This window comes from Mustela nigripes, chromosome 3 (genome assembly GCF_022355385.1).
Source record: "Mustela nigripes isolate SB6536 chromosome 3, MUSNIG.SB6536, whole genome shotgun sequence".
NCBI classification, from domain to species: domain Eukaryota; kingdom Metazoa; phylum Chordata; class Mammalia; order Carnivora; family Mustelidae; genus Mustela; species Mustela nigripes.
The window spans coordinates 176,513,629-176,537,842 of NC_081559.1; the positions used below are offsets into that span (position 1 = coordinate 176,513,629).

A 24,214-nucleotide genomic window follows, 5' to 3' on the forward strand; every position below is an offset into this window, starting at 1 on the left:
CCCCGCCCTGGCAACCTTATCCACAAGGAGCCCCAGAAGATACCTGAAACTACAGATTGTGTGTGTGTGTGTGTACACACGCACACACAGTTCAGTAATATGTTTTCTCCTCTACATACATACCTATGATAGAGATTAATTCACACAGTAAGAGATTAACAATTACTTATAATTAAACAGAATTCTAATATTATACTGTCATAAAAGTTCAATGAAGAGTCTCCCTCTCAAAATATCTTTCTGTCCTGTACTCACCCTTTGTCTTGTGACAATGGGAGATGATGAAATGTCTCTGGGAGGGAATGACTGACGCAGGCACCTGATGTAGCCTTGGGCCGCTCCTGACCTTCTGGGAGTGCGTCAGAAGGAGAATCAACAGCTTCCGGACGGCAGTTGGCCGCAGGACACTGAATCCGTAGCAATGGAAACCACGGAGAAGGGCAGCCTACCATACCTGTCACGCCCCCTCACCCAAGCTGTGTTCTAGAGCTTTCCTCATGTGACAGGGCAAGGCTGTTAGGGCCATCTGGACAGGAGCTGCGTCAGTCTCATTGGTCATTTTCGCCACAGCATTTCATAGGGTAAATGTGGCAGCATATTCGGGGTCAGAGTGAAGTCTGCAGAGACCTGTTTTCTTCTCAAAAAGCCCGCAAATGGTATCGTGAGCTCCCAGCACTGCCAAGCCTTCTCCAGCTCCGGAAGGCACAGGAGTCCGGGTAAATGAGAATACATCGGGGGCAGTTTGGGCGTAAAAACAGGAAATTGCAGGCGCACCTGGTTGGCCTCAGGCAGTAGGACAGGCAACACTCGATATCAGGGTCTTGAGTTCAAGCGCCATGTTGGGCAGAGAGATTACTTAAAAACAACAACTAGTTTTCTAGTATCTTCCAACTGTCAACTAGTATCTTCCAACAGTCATTTCACACGAGGTCTCTCTGAGCTGCTTGCTTTGCTTCCTTTCAAAGCTAAGGAAATGAAGACCCAGAGGGTTAAGCCATCTACCTCACGTGTGCACCAAGAGCCTGCCCTCGAACCCAGGCTGGCTGGCTCCCACCTCACTCCAGCCTTCCCGTCACTGGGGTGCGCTGCTGCTCCTGCACTAAGGCAGAATGGGGAGCCTCCCACAGGAACACAGGTCCACCACCTCAGGACAATCCCAGGGCAAGGGGAAGGTCACAGCAGATTCTGACCCCGTTCCTTAGGTCACTCAGGTGGTAGAACTTTTATGTGTCTCTATCCTTTCCCTGCTCTATAGTCACAATAATCTCAAAAGATTTCCTGGTCCCCAAAAGGAGTTGAGGTGACCACTGCTTCGTGGCCTGTAATCCTCGGGATTGAGCTCAAGTCAGTTCCTTCTAACACACACCAGGTGAGAGGTAGGGCACCTGCTGGTTCAGTCAGTAGAGCATGGGACTCTTGATCTCGGGGTCGTACGTTCAAGCCCCCCACTGGCTGTAGAGATTACTTAAAAATAAAAATCTTAAAAAACAACAAGGGGTGCCTGGGTGGCTCAGTGGGTTAAGCCTCTGCCTTCGGCTCAGGTCATGATCCCAGGGTCCTGGGATCGAGCCCTGCATTGGGCTCTCTGCTTGGTGGGGAGCCTGCTTCCTCCTCTCTCTCTCTCTCTCTGTGTCTGCCTCTCTGCCTACTTGTGATCTCTGTCTGTCAAATAAATAAATAAAATCTTAAAAAAAAACCAAAAACCAAAAAACAACAACAAAAAACCAGACAGACTAGATAACACCCCAGATCAGGCCTCGTCATCAATGACTACTCTTTAGACATGGGTCCCGAGTTCCTCGCACTTGCTGTTTCCTCCTTCAGGCTTCATCGTGATTGTACACCGTCCCGACGCGGTAAAGGACCACAGTGATGGGGCCTGGTTATGGAGCCCATAAAAAATCAGTAAGTGCCCCAAATCACTGAGTAAATCCAAAGGACCTAAATGCATTAGCTCCGAATGATGACTTGCTTCCAGGAAATTTGGGGGTGGGGGGGTGGCTGAAACCCAAGCCACACACAGGAGGTCAGACAGAACAAGCAACATAGGGTAGACGGTTCAGCTCTGTCCGTGTGGAAGGTCCACGCCCCACAAAAATGCTTTACCGAAAAGGCTTTGCCTACAAACATCTTTATTTACCTTCTATTTGGACAGATTTCTAAATTTTCCTGGAGAGTCCAGGTTATTGAAAATAACTGCACTGCTGATGTCTCCTGGTTAAAGACCTGCCAAAAATTCTAAAAGAAAACTAGCAACTAAAGCCCCAAATGCCACAATGCATTTCATCAACATCTGCACAGAGCCTGGACCAACACTCAAACGTCCAGCCCTTTCCACGGGCAAATTTATAGCTCCTCTGGCGAGCCCTCTTTCGGGTTCTCTGCTAGGTAGGCTGTACACGGTGATAACTACCCCTTACACAGGAAACCATTTATTTACAATATCACGCAGAATAAATGCAGAATTACGAACACTGCAAGCCTGTACGTCTCATTCCCTGATTTGCTCAGCTCTACCTCAGTGAGCTACCATCTTTCACAAAGTCCCAACCAGCACCAAAAATACTGGTCTGTGTTGCACTGAAAGGGCTGTTTTAAAAACACGACGGAGCAACTCACTGTCCACAGGTCTCGTCCCCGTTACCCAGGGCAGGGTTGGTTCGGTTTCAGAGCACTGCACCAAATGGCCTGTGTCTCAGTTTCCACAGATCCCTCACTCAAGGTTACTCTCCCTTATTTCAGTTGGATTTATCACACCCATTTCCCTAAGGGGGGAAAAAAAAGGAATCTCTGTGGGGGGGGGGGGGAATCACCATCTCTCCTTACGACAAATGAAGACTGCATTCACTGTACTCCACACACACACACACATCAAGCCAGTCATCTGGCTGGAGGAAACATAAATTAGGGAAACTGCAGACCCTGTCTTGAGCAGTTTATATTCTTATAAGAGAAGACGGGCATGGGGGTGGTGTCATTTAAAATAATCCTAGTAAGAATAAAAATAATAACACGTTGTAAAACAGGAACGTAGCCATTTAACCTCGTTCTTCCAAAGGAGGAAGAGCCTCCCGTCTCTCAGATTCGTGCGCAGGTTGGGCTGGTTTCAGGGCTGTGCACACGATGCAATGACACAGGAATTCTGCGTTTCCAGAATAATCCCGTGCTTGGTTTAATGCTCTGTGGTGTCTCGACATTCTTAACGATTTTTTGAACAAGGGGTCTACATTTTTCTTTTGTGTGAGACCCTGTAAACCGTGCAGTTGGCCCTGCCTGCAGGCTAAGACCTGCAAACGTTCGTCTCGCTGGTTTAGGAACAGCTTCCTTTCCTATTAGCCATGGTCAAATGCAAAACCCTACCCCAGGCAGAACAGGGCGCACTGTCTGCTCAGGAGAGGCCTCCCGCAGCCAGGGCAGCTTCCCCACTGAACGTGACTGATAGCAAAGACGCCTGCTGGTCTTCGCTGGTTGGGCACAGGCCCCAGCATAAATGCCGCAGAGCTGGGAGCTGATCGAGAACATCTAGGCCAACAGCCTCATTTTGCAGGTGAAGAGCCTGGACATTTGGGTGACTCCCCGAAGAATAAACAGTTTGTGGAAGACAGCATAAAACTGAGGCCACTGCTGTTTTGACTGCTTCCAGTCCTATCTCTTGAGCCCGACAAGCTCGGGCAGAAGCCTGTCCACCTGGCTGGCTCATTTGCTACACATCATCGCCTCTGCGCAGGGTCGGGCACACGGTCGCTATGCGGGAAACACAGAGCTGCCCGAGTGCGTTTGTGTACGTACGTGTGCACACACAAACCAAAAAGGCAATAAAAGAATCCATATCCCACTAGGTGCGGAATCTAAAAATTCCGATGTTTTGTTTATTTCAATTTTATTGAAAACCTTCCGTTTCTTTTGTTTTGTTTTGTTTTGTTTTGTTTGTTTTTATCTTTCAGGGAAGGAATGCCTCTCCAGAAAAATATCAAACAGGGCTCACAAAATAATAGTGATTTTATTTTTTTTATTTTTTATTTTATTTTATTTTAAGATTTTATTTATTTGACAGACAGAGATCACAAGTAGGCAGAGAGGCAGCAGGCAGACAGAGAGAGGGGTAAAAGTAAGCAGGGTCCCCGCTGAGCAGGGAGTCCAATGCAGGGCTCGATCCCAGGACCTTGGAATCATGACCTGAGCTGAAGGCAGAGGCTTCAGCCCGCTGAATCATCCAGGCGCCCCAGTAATAGTGATTTTAACTGTAGCAGTCACATTTACTTAGAACACCACAGTTGAGGGAGGCTGAGACACCTCGCTGGTAACTGGTTCCGACCTCACATCCAGCAGAAATGAGCTACACTAACCTTTCCACCTGGTCACCCTCAAATCCAGGAAACCTTGGCCGGAGCCTGCGTGTCCAGCAGACGGGACTGGAGACATCCGCACTCAGAGCCCACGGGGTCTTTTGGGACAACGGCCCATACTCAGCCACGCAAAGATTAAGCCAATGCATTATAGAGCAGGAATTTTTTATTTTAAAGACTAAAGTAAAAGTGAGACTATTTCTTTATGGAGCAGGTCCCTGTGACACAGATTAAAGTAGGTATGAAAAGGGCAAAGACTTTGAGTTATGCTCCCATTAAAACGACCCAGAAGCCCAAGGCCAAAACAAACACGGAGATAACTGAGCCACAGGTTGATTAATTAAGCCTCCTTTATTTCGGCGGGTCACGTGAGCTGGGTCTGACTCTTTCTGATCCTTGGCTTTGCCAGATGGGGTACAAACCGAGGCATAGAGCTCTTTGGTCGTTGAGAGCAGGGAATGAGTGCGGACGTACACGCGCCGTGTGTACAGAGTGCAGGGTATACAGGAAGAGCTCCATTAGTGCTGTCCGTTTGCGGGTGAAGCCTGCCCAGGTTCTGCTCTGCACTGCAGTGCGTGCGAGGCTCCACTCAAGAGACACGCATGCCAGGAAGGTGAGGAAATGCACACGTAGCGAAGATCCCGGACATACGCTCAAACGAGACGATCTGCAGGCAGGGGCCCTAAATATATGGACGCTTCAAGTGCTCTGAGCACTTCCCCAATCGCTCGGTGCACGGGTATGAATATGAGCACCGCCATCATGCTACGCAAAAGAAAAGACACAGGGGACACGAGAGCAAACAATCTACACTCCCCTTCTGTTGTCAGGCTCACAGTCCAGCCGGAGAAGCCATTAGGAGACACAGACTCAGAACTCAGTATTTGTCGAATGAATGAACCCATGAAAACTTATGACAACGGGGCGCCTGGATGGCTCCGTTGTTAAGCATCTGCTTTCGGCTCAGGTCATGATCCCAGGGTCTTGAGATCCGATCCCACACCGGGCTCCCTGCTCAGCGGGAAGCCTGCTTCTCCCTCTCCCTCTCCCACTCCCCTGCTTCTGTTCCCTCTCTTTGTGTCACTCTCTGTCAAACAAATAAAATCTTTTAAAAGAAAAAAAAAGCAAAGAATAAGAAGTAGGCCCAACAGATTTTTCTAGTAGGTCACCATGTCGGAGTTCCTGGGACAGCTCCTGTTGGGGTCCTAGGGGTCAGGTTGAAGTAACACATCAAGGATGAAGATTTTCCCAGCAATTCCAAACTTCCAGGTTTGCATGGCCATTAACATGCTTCTCTCATTTCGCGTCTGCTAGGAACGTGGAGGAGCTGGCCAAATGGGCGATTTTTGTCATTAATCAAGCCGCGTGAGACTACCTGTCACTCACTGTCACCCCCACCCGTGGGCCAGGCAACATTTTCCTTGAGATGCTCCGGCACTGAGAGGAAACAACGAAGCACCAAATGAAACTGGGGGGAAGGGGGGGAAAGAGTGACACCAAGTGACAAACCATCATTTCTCCCCAGGCTATGAAGACAGATTTAGGCAATTAAATGCAAATTAATTCTTTTATCCGTACAGCCAAAAGAGCAGCACAGTGCCACGCGCAATCCAGGTGTCAAAGACCACACAGACTTCTTCATTCGGGAAAACTGGGAGGCTTATCTCTGGATATCCACGTCTGGTCTACCCCCCACCCCCAACAAATCACTTCTAAAAACGGACTGGGCTAGAGGATGTGGGAGAGAATAAGAGAAGGGGATGGCCAAATGTCCACTGAGTTTTAAATATATATTTCTGTATTTATATAAGCAACATGACAAGTTGACAAAGTTTTCTCCAAAAGCCAAACACACTGACGCATGGGTCCATTTCCTGTGCGTGGGCTGCAGAGGACTCGTGATTAGGAACGGGGGGAACAGACGTATTAGAGATGGATACGTGTTTATGAACTACAAACTACAGGTGTGTGTGTGTGTGTGTGGTGTATAAAGGAGGGGGGGAAGGAGGAACAGAAGGAGAAAAGAGGAGGGGGGAGGGGAGAGGAAAAACCACTTAGAGGAGTGGTTATTAGCTAGATACAAAGGGGATCGTTTCACCAAGTTTATCAGTCTTTCAGGAACCAAGTTAAAAGGTGGAGGGAGGCTGAAGATGGTGATTTTCAAAATTGTGCTTCCAAAGGGGCCTGACTCCAGATACACGGGTGAACAACAGCTTCTCGCTGCAAAATCCCATTCCTTGATCACACCCACTCCTTTATTGGGATATCACAGCAGTAACTGCATGCAACCCTCAAGGAGAGGAAGTCAGAAGCCCAAAGGTTGGCACTCATCCCATCTGGATCTTGGATTTTTGACCTGAAATGCTCTGCAGCTGGTTTGTAAGAACTGTGGACCCTATTTGCAGAAGGAAATGCCCACATGGAGAATGCATTAAGTAGACGCATTTACTTACATTATTTTAACTGAAACTTTCCTCCTTCTGCACAAATACAAATTTTTTAAAAATCAGAGAAATTTAAATTATTTTTGTTGAAATCATGTTGTTTTGCTAAAACCCGCGGGTCCGTATTGAGTTAGCAAGACAGAGCTCTGGCTGGGTTCCGTATTTAAGGGTGTTTTGTTTTGTTTTGTTTTGTTTTGTGTTTTGGGCACTTTAGCTTCCTTCTACAGAAACAGATCGAAGACAAAGTTATTAAGAACTTCAAAGTTTTGTTTGCAGGTCTTCAAGGTAATCAGACTTCAACTTAATGTAGACCAGGCAGCAATCTTTTCCTGCTGATTTTACTGAGCAGTCACTAGGGTAAATCTGAAAAGGTATTTGGTTCAAATGAAGACAAGGCTAGTTTTGAGGCACTGAAAGCTGCCTTAAATGGTATCTGATCCAATTACCGAGCCCGGGAGTGGGGATGGTGGGGGGAAGCTACAGCATCTGACTGCTAAGCCCGTTTCCAACCAACATGGCACAAGCTCAGATGGGGAAGTGGACCCCATTCAGGGCATGTGCGTGTACCAACCACCTGGCCTGGGGTCCTGAGTGGGGCGTGCACACGCCTCAGTATCTAGGATGGCTCACTCACTTGCCCTGCCCTTTTTTGTATTCAAACTATGGAGAAAATCTTCCTGCACGAAGCGTGCCCAAACTTCATTTTGGCACAAGCCAACCGCAAAGACAAACACCAACAGTTGTGAAATCCACAGCTTTGCTCAGACTTGGGATCATCAAGATGACCCAGAAAACGCTTTTATGACTGTTCTTAAGATTATGATCAAAATGAACAACATAAAGTGAAAGAGAACTTGGATTCACATCTGTGGACACCCAAACTCGAGTTTGTGAAGCCCAAGGGCACAGCAGCATAGAGAGGCTGAGAAATTTGCTCAAGGACACTCACCTGGGATGTAAAACAAACACTATGAACACTCTTCCCCGTGTTCATTCAACTCCAGCCACGGAGGTGTTCTTGCTGTTCCCTGAACATACTACTTTTTTGTCTACCTCAGGGCCTTTGCACTGGCTCTTCTCACTTGCTGATACGAAGAATCTTCCTCAACCTTCACAGACTGCCACTCCATACTCACGTTTTACCCCTAAGTCCCCCTCAGACAGATCTCCTGGTTTTAGCAGATCAGTCACTTCCTAGCATGACCATAAACCTATTTTGATTTTCTGCATAGCTTTCACCAGCTGGGATACTTCATTCTAGGGATTGTCTGATTTGGTTATCTCCGTCTACCGGAACATAATCCCCATGAGAACTGGTCCTTCTTGGTCTCATTTACAGCTGTGTCCCATGTGCCTGGACCATGGCTTCCATTTTAAGTAATAATCACCTCTGAATGAACAAAAGAAGAAAGGAGAAAATGAGCGGGCACAGGGCACAGGAGGAGGGCACATGTGTCCCTGTCTTTGACTCTGTCCACGACCCCCCATTCTCAGTGTTGTCACATCACACTCCTCTGCTTGCTTTGTTTTGTTTTCAAATGACCAAGTCCAGACCTGCTCGCAGGCCTTGCTCAGGAGGCCACCCCTGGTCCTTGCCCTACCTGAGGCCGCCCCCTTCACCCTGCAATGATCCCTCCCCTTCCTGCCCCAGCTCTGAGAGCCTCTGCTCCAGGCCTGCTGGCAGGACTTCCTTTCCTGATGCAGACTCTGGACAAAGGTTATCTTCCCACCTGGAACATCCTGTGCCTTCTCCAGTGGGCATGGCTTCAGCGTCATGTTTCACAACATGTTAGGTCTGGGACACATCTGCAAATTTTTATTAACACACACACACACACACACACACACACACAGGAGGGACAGGGTCCAGAAGAGCTTGTTTTGTTCTCATCTATCTGCTTTCGCACCGAGCTTACTCTCCTAGGTGACAGACAAGCCCTGTTACTTGCCTTCAGAAAGAGGACCAAGGGAGGCAGAGCCGGCTCTGTAAGAGAACAGGGAGGCAGGCAAGCTTCTGAGCCTCTAGGAAGGAGAGACTGAGGAGTCTGGGGAGTCAGCAGGCTGCGGGAAGAGGCCCCCAGGGCCTCAGCAGAGCCGGAAAGCTATTTCCCAGGAAGCTTTAGTGTGGAAGTAGAGGCAGTACCCTCTGGGGAAATTCCCTCAAAGGAATGTCACACTCCATTTCTCTTCCTTATCATCTTGATGGCCCTCCTTGCTCTCCTGGATCTCTTCAAAGGGCCCCTTCCTTTCAGCTTCCTACAGAAAAGCAAGCTGGAAGGCAGTGACCTCACAGGGAGCCACCCAGCGGGGACCCCAGAAAAACCAGAAGCCCTCCATAACCACCATGCACCTGTTCCAAGCCCTTTGGCGGAGGGCAGCCCAGGGCGTGCTCCTTTCTTTGCTTCTGTATCAAAGCACAGAATCCTTTCCTCCACAGAAGTGGGTGTGTTGAAATTCAAGATAAAAACCGATTAACAGTGGAGGCTGGGAGTCTCCAAGCCACTCAGGGCCCTTGTCCCTGAATCGATCGCACACATGCCACTGTCCTCCTCTCTGGGACTCAGCAGAACACCGGCCGGAGGAGCACCAGCAGGGAGAAAGCACTCGTTACCAAAACACACCTGAGCTTGCACATCCACTACTGCTTGCTAAACTCTCTGCCTCGATTTATCTCTGACACGAGGACCTGTGAACTTCTCAGGATTGTGGTGACAGTGAAGTGACAAGATGGTTACGGAAGCAGGCTCTCAAGTGGTCAGGGAACCAACAGGGTCACGGCCACGGACAGGCTGCCCATTTCTACTCAGCTGCTCAAACCCAGATCTGTTTTCTGCCCAAGATCCTGTTTCGTCAACCATCACAATTATACAATCCTGTGCCATTCAAATTACTTTCCCAACTATTTCCTAATGCAAATATGTAATTCTATAACTCGGTCTTATTTTTATTTATTTTTTTTTTTAAAATTTTTGGACCTCTGAACTAGTCTCAACACAGAAATGCGGCACAAAGAGAGCCTGGAGTGTCAAAACACTAGGTTGTGGGCCTTACAGGCAGGTATGGTATTTAGGGAAACCCACTCTCTACAGCTCAATGCTATGTTCTAAGCTCCCTGCTTCTGGTTTTTAGAGAACACCAGGAAGAGGGGAATGAATGAAGATGCTTTTCTAAAATCTTGCCTTGGTCAACAGAAGGGCTAAGGAAAGAGTGGTTCCTTCTTCAGTTCAGCCCAACACCCTACACAGCTTTGTTTGGAAAACCGGGCACCATATTTACTCAAGTCGAATGGTGGTCTGACTTGGCAACCTAATCCCACTGAGACTTGTGCAAAGAAAACAAAACAGGTAGGTGGTGGAGGCAAAGGGGGTTACCTCCATATCCATGTTCTCCTTAAACAAAAACCTCTGAGACTGGAAATTTCCCTGCCTGGCCACTGGTGAGGTGGGGGCTGGAGCCTGGTCTTCCTCAGTGCCTCTGGCAGCGGGGAGGGGGGTAAGAAATCTAGAATCTCCAAATCCCCAGGTCCCAGACACGTCACCGGACCTCGACATGGGATACTCACGTCCCAGACACCTCACTGGTCGATGAAATCCGCCCTGGACAAGAAGGATGGGGGCAGCTGCTACTTTTACTTCTCAACCTAAACGTCACCACCCAAGACCCACTCAGAGAAAACCAAGAGAAGCGTAGAGATGCCAGCTTGGAACCCTGACTTTCAGGACTGCCGCTTTTCACACGGAACACAAGAAGCCGTGCCACTTTAGAACCATCTATCATTCTCTCAATTCTTTTTAGGTGACATAATAATTTCTTATTTTTAAACGGCTTGGAATTGGGACAGTCTCTACTGGGCGGCCCAAAGCGTTCGGATACACTCACTCGACCCAGTGCCTACCCTGGGGACGGTCAACAAGCAGGGCCATCCCTGGTGCTATTCTTACTGTCTTCATCTCCTTCCCCCAACACAACACCCCCTCCCAAAAAAAAACCCATTTAGCTAATTCAAAAACCTTTCTTAACTTTATGCTTATTTGGCATTTTTTTTCCCCAGAGCGGCCCTGTGTATTTAATATGATTAACAGCTTTAGTCATTAAACAGTGCTTTCTTTAAGAGGATTGCACGAGATTACCCTTAGGGTCTTGGGCTGAAATCACTGCGTAGACGACTTGAACACAACCGAGGTAGGTAATGGAGGTTCATCCTAATGTAACAACTTCACTCAGTACTTCATGTAATGGACGACACAACCCATAAAAATATTCTTCCTAAACTAATCAAATCATTAAAGTGTCAGCTTCCATGCAGACACTCCATGGCGCTCCTGCCCCTGGCCCAGATTCAATTCAAATGGAATCTGGCTGAATCGTCCTGATTTATGAAGTCTGGGTTTCTTCACGCTGCCCCCCCCCCGCCCCCCCCACCCCCAGTTGCTCCACTCTGCCTGCCTGAATATAGCCGTCCCAGCAAGCAAATCAACTGGCTGGGGGCCAGAAGCCAGGACACAAAGCACTTGTCAAACGGTTTCCTCATTAGCCGTTCTCGCACAATAAAGGCTGTAAGGTTTCCCCCGGTACTCAACGCATTTTCCCCATTTGTTTAGAGGCTGAGGCTGGGTGGAAGAATAACTGGTGCACGATGTAGCAGAGTGAGCACTGGATTGAGAGGCCGAGGAGAGAGCCAGGGAGGAGGGGGAGGGATGGGGGAGAGAACACACAGCGGCTTGTGGTCTGTAGTTTATTAACACAGCCGGATTATGACAACTGCTCCTGCGGCTCCCTAATCAGCCTGGAACTCCTCAAGGCGCTCTACTGAGCGGGGTGTACCCTAGTCATAGAGGGCCTGACTATTCTCCAAAATAATACGGATCCAAAAAAAAAAAGCTCGTTTTATGGCCCTTCCCTTTTGGAATCACAGCAGCAGAAGCCTCTGTAGGAAACCTCTCCTTATCCCACACCAATCCTAAACCAATGCTTTATCTTTGCACATTCCCTCTAGGGCTACCCTAAATAATTTCTACGTTGGGGGGCTCTACACTATGTAGCCCTTAGCCCCACGGGGCTACTTAAATTTAACTCATTAAATTAGACAAAATTTCGGGGCACCTGGATGGCTTAGTGGGTTTAGCCTCTGCCTTTTGCCCAGGTCACAATCTCAGGGTCCTGGGATCAAGTCCCACATCGGGCTCTCTGCTCCGCAGGGAGCCTGCTTCCCCCACTCTCTCTGCCTGCCTCTCTGCCTACTTGTGATTTCTCTCTGTGTCAGATGGATAAATAAACTCTTTTAAAAAAAATTAGAAAAAATCTAAAATTTAGTTTCGTTGTCCTATGAGTCCCATTTTGAGAACTTCCTGGCCTGATGGGATTTAGGGCTGGTGCACAGGACCGCCCGGATGACGAAGCCCACCGATCTCTAAAGACCCCCACCTCATAAAGGAGATACGCTCATCATTATTTTCATTTTGTAATGAGATGATTTTGGACCCAGTGCCCACTAGCATTCTTTAACATAAATGAATGTTAACACATGAACAACACAACGAAGTTATTCAAGGTATACAGATCAAAGAAACTGAGGCAGTATTTATTGAGTATTCACACTCTGGAGGGTACCAGACCCCAGCCTACCTCTGCAGCCTTAGCACCCACCAAAACCCATCAAACATTCATCAGCACCTCCCAGATAGTCCATGCCACTTGCTAATTCCCTAATAAATTACCCCCTCACTGCCCCCCCCTGCTGTTTCTTCTCCTAGGCAGCCTCTCTTACCTGTGCGAATTCAAGCCTTCAATCAAACGCCATCTCTTCTGTCGACCCCTCCCCTCTGTGAGAGTGGGCCCATCAGTAACATTCTTAATAATAGCCAACATTTATCAATTGTGCCAAGCTAAATACTTTACACAGATAATCTTATTTAATTCTCACAAACCCTGTGAGGTGGAGACTACTGGTTTTTTGCCATTTGACAGATGAATAAAGTGAAGCCTAGAAAAATGACTTGCCCAAAGTCCCACAGCTAATAAATAACAGAGCTGGGATTTGACCTCGGGGCCCTCCAGCTTCAGAGATTAAACTCCTAACCAATGCTTTGTATGTTTCTTTTCTTGTGGCGCATATCCTATTATTCCTTTGATTATTGCAAACTGTGTACCCATCTGTCTCCAAACCACCGCCTTCCTTGGATTATTAGAAATTCCCTGAATGCAGAGACCACATTTTATTCCTTCCCACCCCGACCCAGCACACAATAAAAGCCAAGGAATAAAAAGACCGAGTAAGTGAATGAGTGAACAAATGTTTCCATTTGACCATGGACCGCATCTTTCAGAATCTAGTTCTGGACCAAACTACAAAGTGGTAACCCTTTTCAATCGCCAGAAATGGTGACTGCCAAAGGGGTACGCCAAGGAGGCCTCAACTGTCCTCCAGATGATTTTCACAGCTACACCAATAAGCCATGACATTCAATGACACAAGCCAAGATTCACCCACTGCCAGACTCTAAGTGGCAGCCAGAGTGTCATCCAAGAAGTGATGCTTGTTTCAACTCATCTCCCTTGGGGCCCAGCCCATGCAGCCAGTAGAGGACAGCAAGCTGCTGGCCTGGGCTGACTGGGGAGGAAGTAGGGCGACGTGCGCAGGGAGCGCAGGTGGGAGAAACTGCTGGCCCAGAAAGAGAACCTAGACAGGGAGGTAGAATCTCAACGGCTCTGGAACTGTGCAGAGAAAAGAGCAGGAGCTCAGCTAGCATTACTGGGGAAAAAACCCACAGACCCCCAAACTGGACAGGTTTGGAGGAATAGTTCCCTTGGAGCCAAAACACTAGGCAGCCTGGAAGAATGTTCTAGCTCATTTAAATTCAAAAGACCTTTACTAAACAGCTACACAGGAGCAGTCCTGGGGTCTGGAGAGTGTCTACTTAAAGGCGAAGTAAAACATGCGATGCCCTCAAGAAATTCATTAGCCTAGCAGGGAGTGGGACATTAAGCCAATCCACGGTGGCACCCGGTTAAAGCTTGATAAGCAAAGGCAGAGACAAAAACATCCTTAATTCAGAATGAAGATTTCCGGGCCAGGGAAAACTTCACACAGGTGGGGTCCTGACGCATCAGTAGGAGTCTGAAGGGTGAGTAAAATGGAAGCCGCTGGCATCCTACCCAGATCCCCTCTGCTTGACTAAGTACAATCTTCCCTATGACATGTGTGTTGGCCCTTAAGGGCTTCAGAGAGCTGTCCTGGTAGCCAGCCTTGTCACCTCTAGGGGAAAGGCCTGGGTGTTTACCTCCCCCACCCAGAGTGGAGCCTGGAGCCGGGCCTCTACAGGCTGTCGAGCTCCCCAGGCTGCAGGCAGACTGCAGCTGAACCCACAAACCCATACCTTTGCCTCCCTTCTCGTCTTGCCCTGTCCTGCTTCCCTCACGCCTTTCCTGGTTTCCATAAAGAATACGATCTCAGGGGGCACCTGGGTGCCTCCACTGGTTAAGTGTCTTGATTCTAGGTTTTGTCTCAGGTCTGTGTCTCAGGGTTGTGAGATCGAGCCCCGCGTGGGGCGCTGTGCTCAACATGGAGTCTGCTTGAGATTCTCTCTCTCTCTCCCCTCTGCCCCTCTCCCCTGCATGTGCACTCTCTCAAAATAAATGAAAAATCTTAAAAAAAAAAAAAAACCAAACCACAATACTATCTCAATCTTAATCACTTTGCAAGAGAATGCCCAACTAAGGCCCTGCCTCTGGTGTGTGTGTGGGGGGGGGGGGGGTGTGCAGGCAGGGTGGCACCTGATGAACACAGGCAGCCTACAGAACGCCACGTTAAGACACTGGGCATTTTGTTGCGAAAGCCACGCAAAGCCACTGGACAGTTTTAGAGGCGGACGGGGCCCTCAGAGTCTCTGACTTGCAAAATCTGAAAGCTGCAACTTGGTTACTTACTATCATCTACGGAGGGCAGAAATCCCTGGGCCGTAGGCTTGTCATCCTAAAGACGGGTGGTCTGGGTGAATTCCAGGGAGGCTGGATCTAGGGCTGTGGCAAAGGGACCAGGAAGGCGGGCGGACACAGAAGGGGCCGCTGGAGAAACAGCAGCGAGCACAGGCCTTCGCCACACACCGTGCAGGAAGGGCCGGTCGTCCATGAACCTTGTCCAGCAAACCCCACGCAGGCCTCCTGAGAGGGCTGGCACAGAAGGGCTCTGTTCTGAATTTCACACCCTCGGACTAAATCCTCTGTTATTCCATAGCACGTCCTTGAGAAAGCTCCAAACACAAAACTCACTGGCCCCTCCCTTCAAGTCCCCGGTCATTTTGTCATGAAACCACAGGGTAGACCCCACAACCACCCAGTGTAGGACGCGGCGAGAAACGGGATGGGCGAGTGGCGCGCATCCCTCTCCTGCTGGGTCAGTCCGTGTTGCCGATGCTGCCACTGTCCCTCTCCCCCACTTCCGCTCGCCGTTTCCTCTGCCAGGCACAGGGCTAGTCCCACCATCCGATTTCTACACATTCCGTACATAGTCTCCTCCTATTTCCAGATGGGACCATTGAGACTCACAGAAACGATAAACTGTTCAAGGGGCCAGACCTAACTGTTCACGTATTTAGGTCTGTGTCCAAAAGCTCACGACTTCATTAATGTCCAAACTCATTCATTTTAACAGAGAGGGCACATTGATGGGTTAAGTCCCAATTCCCCATCCCCTTAAACTCAGCTCACAGTTTACGGCTAGTACTTTACCCCCAACGAACCGCACCTTCTTCTGCATCCTCGCCCATAAATCATAGTCATACTGACCTGTACGCCTGAGACATTACTCACCACACAGCTCTTCTGGGTTTTTCCCTAGGAGATTGTAATGGCTCAGGACAGAGGTAGATCCAGTCCATTCCTTTGCTATCCCAGAGCCCAGCACAGCAGCAGATAGGAGTACATGGTAAGAAAACTTCTAATCTCGGGTGCCTAGGTGGCTCAGTCGATTAGCATCCAACTCTTGATTTAGGCTCAGGTCATGATCTCAGGATCTTGAGATCAAGCCCTGCATTGGGGTCCACACTCCGCGTGGGGTCTGCTTGAGAGCTCCTTCTCCCTCTCCGTCTGCCCCTCCCCTGGCTTATACTCTCTATTTCAAATAAATGTATCATTTTTCTTTTTTAAAAGGAAAACTTCTAATCTCAAGAATCCACCAAGTTCTGCTGAACAGTCTCATACAGCAAGAATTACAGAAGATAAAGCCAGACGGCCTAGGGGTCTAACTCCTAGCAAGGCACATGCTAATCAAGTGATCGTGGGGGAAAATACGCAGTTTCCCCAGGCCCATGGATCACAGGAACATGAGGCCACTGGCTCACAGAATCTCCAGTGATGACACAGATCTTTCCCAAACTAACTGATATACACATTTATGCTAGAACAAGATAGTGCAAATCTAATTTTCTAGTGGCTCTCTTAAATGTGTATTTGTGGAAAATACTCATGTAGAAGCTTTAAGCCCTTTAACCAAAAGCTTAACTGACTTTCCTTTGCAGAGTATTTAAGGAAACATTTATTTAGGCAAATTTTAAAAGTGGTTTTATGAAATCTTTAATGTAAACATGATATTCTGCCCTAAACCATCCAGATTTAATGATGAGTATCTCGACACTATACAGTAACTGCTCTGCAGAGACAGCTTTCAATGACTCCGTCTTTATTAAAAGGCAGAGGTAGAGAATCACTAGCTGCTCTTAATGGTCTAATAATAAAGTAGTCACTGACTGTTTGGTCTCGAGTACCTCCGCTGAGTACATATACCTCATCCTTGTAGAAGCCTATCCACTTTCTATAAAGCAACCGATCCCCAAGCCGTCTCCAAAGCACAGCTTCCGATTTGTGAAGAAACAAGGAATGTGCTCTACGTGGGTTTTCTTTTTCTCCTGCTTACAGAGGGTCCTACCGTCCCCAGGGATACTCCCTTTCCTGGAAGATCATCTTCTTGTCCTGAGAAAATTCTACCCGGATTTATGACCAACAATGAGATAATAGATCAAATATGCAGAGAATTCATATAAGAGAAAAAAGGAGCCATCATAATAGACAATTAGGCAACGGGCACCAGCGGGCCCCTCACCAAAGAAAAAAATGCATATGGTGAATAAATATATGAAAAGATTTGCAAGCTGACCAGTAATCACAAACACACAAATGAAAACAAGTTTCCCTTTTTTAGTCCAAAAGGTTGGCAAGAATTTTTTTCTTTCCTTAAAGATAATTACTTGATACCCACAAGAGTGAGAATAAATAGACCCTTCACTTGATCTTAGCCAAAAGGCCGAGAAGCGATAATAAATAGACCCTTAGAAGCTCCTGGTAAGAAAGTGAACTGGGAAGTTCACTCTTGTGGGGGCGCAACTTGGCGATTCCTACGGAAATACTTGAGGTGTGTAAAAAAAAAAAAAAAAAATCCCATGTTTATTATAATCACAGCACTGATTAGAACGAGGCATATGGCAAACAACACTAAGTCCTTTGATAAGTACATTATAGTCCATCTATGTCAAGGAACACTAGCTGGCTACATACAAAAAAATTACATTTGCAGAGGAGTATTTGCTGGAATGGAAAAGTGCTTCTAGTGGACTGTGAGACGAAAAAAGCACGTTAAGAAGCAATGGTAGTATTTTTGCAAAATCAAGTATGTATGTGTGTATGCGCACACATGTGCCGTGTATATCCCACACATGGGCGCACAGGGCACAAGGCACAGGAGGATCTGAGGTGAAATGATGAGTCACTTTCCACACTGACATTTATTACATGTGTATTACCCTGTGGACTTGGTTTGCCATAGGAAATAACCGCCAGATCTTGGGCCAGTGATGGGTCGTCTCTGCAACAGGACAGCCCGATCACCGATGATGCTCGCCTGCTTCTTTATGCCTCCTTATCCTGCTGTCACCCCTGCCCTGGTTTCTAGCACCCCCAGCAAACCTCACCGAGCTCCCATGTATGACTTCACGCCCCTTCCCCCACTCCACGCGCTGTTCCCTCAATGACTGCTCCTTTATCAGTTCAGTTCCAGTTTCTCAGAAATGCTCCTTTCTGTATAAGTGGTGTAAGGGAGATCAGGAAGTTGTGGTGGTTTTTAAGCTGTTGATCTTTCCCCAATTCTAACTTTAGCTACAGGAAAGGAAATGGGTATAGGGAGCCCTCTAGGTCCCAAAGACCATATGGGAACCCAGGCCTCAGTTACTTTTAACACCTCTCTTGCCACTCTATGGAGCTGTGGATTTGGGATTTCTTTTTCCCACGTGATGAATGTGAAGAAGTAAGAATTCATCAGATAACAGCTTGGTCCTACTACAGCTAAACTGTGAACAGAGCCTCTACTTAGACATCCATGAAAGGTTTTAAGACAGAGAACCACCCCTTGACTTTCCAATTGGAAAAACGCACACCATGGCTGGAATACCTACTAAGAACGCATCCACTATAAGACAGGCAATGTTTATTACTGATACTGTTTGTTTTCAAACCTACTCTCCCAGATTCAAGGTACAATTATTGATTTTTTTGGACAGAGATCCCAAGTAGGCAGAGAGGCAGGCAGAGAGAGAGAGGAGGAAGCAGGCTCCCCGCTGAGCAGAGAGCCCGATGCGGGGCTTGATTCTAGGACCCTGGGATCATGACCTGAGCCAAAGGCAGAGGCCCCAACCCTCTGAGGCACCCAGGCACCCTAATTATTGATTTTTTTTTTTTTAAATAACAACAGAAATACTATTGCCATAACTCACTGTGCCCTTCTATGGACCAGACCTATATGCAGGATGATAAGAGACAGGAGCCCACTGACCATCCTCACTTTACTGATGAAGAAACTGAGGCTTGAACAGGTTAAGGGACTAAGGGCATACAGTCGGCATGTTGGCACAGCCAGGAACTGACATCAGAGCTCCCAGTCCCTGTGTACTACCGTCCCCAGTCAGGCCATCCGGCTTTCTCTCTGTGAGGCTCCATTTCAGCACTTAGAGGCCCTGGACCTGTGGCCACGCTGCCCTCCAGAGAGTCCCCTCAGAGGCCGTTTGGACAGAGGGCGCTGAGTTTAGCAGACTTGGGAGACCTCCACTCTCCCCTTTGAGATACTGAACTTCACCATGAGAGTCTAGGTACGAAGTATTGGACAAGGGTCGATGTCTACGGTTCCTATGTTGTGTTCTATTCAAGGAAATGAACCGAAAGTAAGCAAGTAGGACTGGGGTTTTGAGGGCGCCCATTTTAACCAGGACTGGTTTGTGAGGCACATTTGACGTGCCTATCTCAGTTTCCCCTTTGGCGTTAAAGCCTGAGTAATGATTTTTCACTTTACATCAGTGCTCTGAGTGAGAACCAATAAAAGGGAATGCAAAGCATTTAGCATACAGGAAAGCCCTAGGTAAGTGCTGCGCAGTGCTTAATCCTGGCCCCCTTCGGGGCCTGTTCCTGAAGCCAGTCACACAGAAGGAAGGTACAGACAGGCCAAGGCCTGCTGAGACACAACCAGGGAGACAAACAACCCACAAGCCAACGTGTAGACAGGGATCGTAAGAAAGCAGACGAATGCTTCAACAGTGGGGCTTTGGCATGAGGACCAGGAATGGGCTTGCGGCTAGCTTCCGTAAACAACAGGCACTGACCCGGGGGACAGTGGGAGGCCCATGGCTTCATGAGTATTAACCTCTCCTGCTCCCTTGTGGACCTCACCACCAGCCCTCATGCTACCTGGCACTGTCCTGAGGGAGTTTCCACCAACCCCTTTGGGGAAAGTGAAACTTACATGGGGGAACAGACAAGAAACTGACTTCTGGCTCCTCCTCCAGAACCCATCTTTCTTCCTTCTTCCACAACTGCTTCATCAGCATTTTGCAGAGGAAACCATGGAGGACTCTGCGGCCAATTTCGCAACATTTATAGGACCTACTTTTGAGAAGTAAAAGGGCTACCTGAGCCAGGAACTGTTACAAAGGAGCCTCCTAATAAGCTTTAAGCAGAGATCTGTTCTGTCTTGTTGAAAGTGGCCATAATAAGTTATTAATTCCACTTAGGATTTGAGGCAGAAAAAAAGAGCAGACATGATGATACACAGATGTGCTTAATCCACATAAACTAGGACAAGAAGCCACTTTTGTGGGTAAATACACTTGCGCCCCAGTTGCAGGGGTAGAATGTTCTGTATTTCAGGGGCCTCGGGATCTAGCCCTTAGTTCAGAGCTCAAACACATAAGTTATACTTGACATTTTTCTAAATTTACCCTTTTCTTTGAGATAATGTTTACATGGAAAATACACATCCACATCTTACAATTTTCAGGGATCAGCTACTATGACTTAAACTTGATCACTTCTATTTAAAAAGGGCTGTTTCTCAGGCGCTGGCCCAGCAAATTGTCTTGGGAAAGCACAGATTCGTCACTAAGTTCCGAAACTTTTGGGGAAGCTGATGACACTTTAACCACAAACAAATCAATGGGGCTCAGGTTAGGATCCTCCACAAAGCAAACGAGGTCAGGCTCCTTGGTAGGAAAATCAAAAGTTGATTACTCCCACTGCTGAGAGATTACTGTCTTGATCATTAACTTAGAGCACATTCTTGCCTACTTTGTGGAGAACAACCGATAAACAGGCATGATAACACTCATTGTTAGGAGCTCAAAGTCTACTCGGGGAACCAGCAACAGAGGACACAGCCCAGAGTGAAAGCTTGAAAAAAAGAGTGTAAATAAGCATATTTGAATATTCAGCTTAAAGTAGAACTAGGAAGGCAGAAATTATCATAGTTTCACTTGAAAGGTCAAAGTCCCAGTTCCTCCCTTCCTGGGCGTCTCATTTGAAGTGAACTTCTCCCAGTTGCTCTCAAGACAATGAGAGGATGTAGGTATTCCCAGCGCCCTCAAGACAGACAGAAGAACAGCCTCCACCCTACTTACTCTGTAATCAATAACCAGCGCTCTGAGGTCTTGAGGAGGCCTGTCACTGCTCCCAGAAAAGATTTACAATGGCTTACAATAAATACACGTATGTCCAGAGCAATTTTTTTTTTTTCAAAAAGAGAATAAAGCGAAATACCTAAATTGGGATATGGTAAGAAGAATGAGAGAAAAAATGATGCTCTGAATCGGTAACAAACTAGCGGATCTTGCTAAAAAGCACCACATTTGGTTGAAAGCATTCTAGCCCTCAGGACAGGGCTGGGGGTGGGCGGGGAACAGAGGAGTCATTTAACCCTGCTTGAGGGAGAAAAAGAGAAGCTATAAATTTATGAGAAGACAACTTCTTGTTAGTTTAAACGCCAGAGAACTGGGGCAGTGGGGTGGCTCAGTGGGTTAAAGCCTCTGCCTTCCGCTCCGGTCATGATCTCAGGGTCCTGGGATCAAGCCCCACATTGAGCTCTCTGCTCAGCAGGGAGCCTGCTTCCTCCTCTCTCTCTCTGCCTGCCTCTCTGCCTACTTGTGATCTCTGTCTGTCAAATAAAGAAATAAAACCTTCAAAAAAAAAAAAAAAAAAAAAAAACCTCCAGGGAACAAACTCCACCGGTGGCCATATTGCTCATCAGCCCCTCTGTTACGTTTTAGGAGTGTGAATTCCAGTGAGAATCTAAGGAAAGTTCTAGACCCTGTCCCCTCATCAGCTTATCCTCATACAGTTTTGCAGATACTCTCAGGGTTCCACGGGCCTAGGCTGTATACTTGCTTTGGGAATGCTCTGTAAAGTTTAAATTCATCTAGGAACTCCGCAATATTTATTCTCCATTGAATGCATACAAGGCCACTTACTGAAGCCAGACACCTTGGAGTAACCCTGCGAATACGGTTTCTTCCACCTGCCACGCGCAGCCAACAACGGCTTGTAATCATAAATCAGAATTGTTCCGCTTGAAAGGAGCTTTAGTAAAACCCTAGTAATTTGTCTTGATCTTGTTTTTTTTCCCCTTTCTTTATCTTGGGACCTGCTTGCACTCGTATGCTGAGATATTCCCCCTGTTTATCTACTTATGTTTTTGAGTTGTTGGTTTTGAATTCTTGGCTTTCACATATTCTGCATCTTAAATTCCCCTAATTTACTGTGTAATTAAAACACCCATGCACATTTGTTCTCAATTAATGGAGACAAATTATTCCCCAGTGGAAGACAGCTCCATTCCAACTTGGATCTGGAAGGGCGGAGAGGCCTGAATTTTAAATGTTGTCTAATGACGCTAATATTCTTTGTGTTTAAGAGATAGGTTAATGTATCCTTGGGAGACAAAGAACCCAAACACTCATTCTCACCCTCAGAAGCAGATGATTTTGTAAATTCCCAATCAATTTTCTAATCCTTATTATCTTAAATATGTCAACAATTTGTTAAGATCATTGCCAGAAGAAAAAAATAAGTTGGATAAAAGAAAAGGCAGTTGAGCTGGCTGAACAGCGTTTAGATTGAATAACAAACATCCACTTGAAGTCAATGGAACCATCATAAGCCTACACACTTAGAGCTTTGGAAATATTTGAGAGCATTAGAAAAAAAAATCACAGTGGGCTGGAAAGAGAGCTTACATTTATAATTTGCAGGTAAAACTAATGTTCTCTTGGGCTTCCTCATGAGTTAACTGTGAAAAAAAAAAAAAAAAAACCCGAAATAAATGAATTGAAATTAGAGCTCAGCTCTTTTATATGGAAGTAATAATATGATAGAAAGCTCCCAACAATATAAAACAGGAACTAGGTTAAATGGTAAAAATTTCAATGTGGTTTGAAAAAGAGAGAGAGAGAGAGAGAGAATCTTTTACTAATTAAGACTTTTTGAGGGGGGTGTTCAGAAAAGGAAAGAGAACAGTAGGTAACACTCACTCAGTCTTGAGGACATGCTAATCTGAGAAACTGTGCTAAATACTTAAAAATACTTCATTTAAACCCAACTTCTATCTCACATGGGAAGTGAAATTATGTCCATTTTGTGGACAAGGTAACTTGGGCTCAGAGAGGGGAGACTGGGGGGCATCTGAGTGCTCTTCTAAAATTATTACCAAGGAAATCTCTATTAGGCTGGCCATCCAATCTACAACATGACCTTGGAGAGGCCACAGACCTTCCAAGCAGCAGGTAATTCATATCACTGATTCTAAGCCAGCTGGCTCTAAGGGCCAAATGGGGATTTGCGCTGGGTACTTTGTTCAGGGTTCAACACACTTTAATTACATCAGATAATGCTTGCTGTTCCTGTTTTTTCCTGGAAATGGGGTGTGAGTCCAATTCCTATTTAAGCTCCTGCCACAATGAATCTTTACTTTGTCAAAATAGGACAACAGGACAGCTAAATGAAAGTGATCAGAAAAGGACAAGAGGCTATCTTGGGCTCGCATCATGGTCGGGTCCGAATCTTCCCTTTGGGGCTTACGTAATCCTGACATGAAGGAATCAGGCTGAGCACACCAGGGTAAGAAACAGGTTAAAAAAAATAGGCACTGAAAGAGGTTAAAAAAAAAAAATCTGAATACTGGACCATTAAATGGATGCTCTAAGAATTGTGCTCAAAAGTAATATTCAAATTCACTTTGTTTTAGTGTAAACCAGCCCAGAGCTTTAAGGATACTGAGTCTATTCCCATATATGTTTACTAGGAGGATTTTACTAGTTCCCCACACTCTGTGCGTGGAGAAACCAAAATGAAAACATTAAAAAAAAAAAAAAAAAGTGCATTTCTTTACTTTTAACAAAAAGGGCAATGTGTATTTGGGGGGAATGTTACTGAACCTTCGGCCTTGATTAAGATAAGGGTTAATTAAATCAACGTCAGAACTAAGAGTATCACCACACATAAAAAGATGGTTCCTGGGCGCCTGGGTGGCTCAGTGGTTTAAGCCGCTGCCTTCGGCTTAGGTCACGATCTCAGGGTCCTGGGATCAAGTCCCATATCGGGCTCTCTGCTCAGCGGGGAGCCTGCTTCCGTCTCTCTCTCTCTGCCTGCCTCTCTCTCCATCTATTGTCATCTCTCTCTGTCAAATAAATGGATAAAATCTTTAAAAAAAAAAAAAAAAGATGGTTCCTAGTTTAAAAAAAATCTAAATCTAAAAAAATCTAATCCTATTTGAGATCCTTTACTAATGGGAACCTTCCATGAGGGTTGCTTCCTCAGTCCCTCTGTTTAAGTGGAAAGCTGGAGACAAGGTAACATTATATAGTACTATTATTAATAGATCATTTTAGGGGAAGAACCGAAATACCTTGTCAGTAGGAATGGACCTGAGTCAGTAGGAATGGGAATCTCTTTAAAATGATTAGCATTCTTTCCTACTTCAGTGGCCCCCCCTTCACTGCTCCAGAGGTCCTGCAAAGCCCATGCATGAAAGTGAGAAGCCTCCAGGCAAAATGCCAGCAGTGTTGTGGGTCTCCTGTTCTTGCCCCCCCCCCCTGCCCCCAAGAAGTTTCCTCCTAAATTCAG

The 24,214-nt window shown here is 46.7% G+C and overlaps 1 protein-coding gene and 1 pseudogene across 1 annotated transcript in view; both read right to left on the reverse strand.

The window, feature by feature from the left end:
* The window catches only part of EXT1 (exostosin glycosyltransferase 1), a 279,469-nt gene that overhangs the window by 106,526 nt on the left and 148,729 nt on the right, over positions 1–24,214 (reverse strand). The gene's annotated exons all lie outside the window — the stretch shown is intronic.
* LOC132014636 (U2 spliceosomal RNA) lies at positions 16,922–17,099 on the reverse strand (annotated as a pseudogene).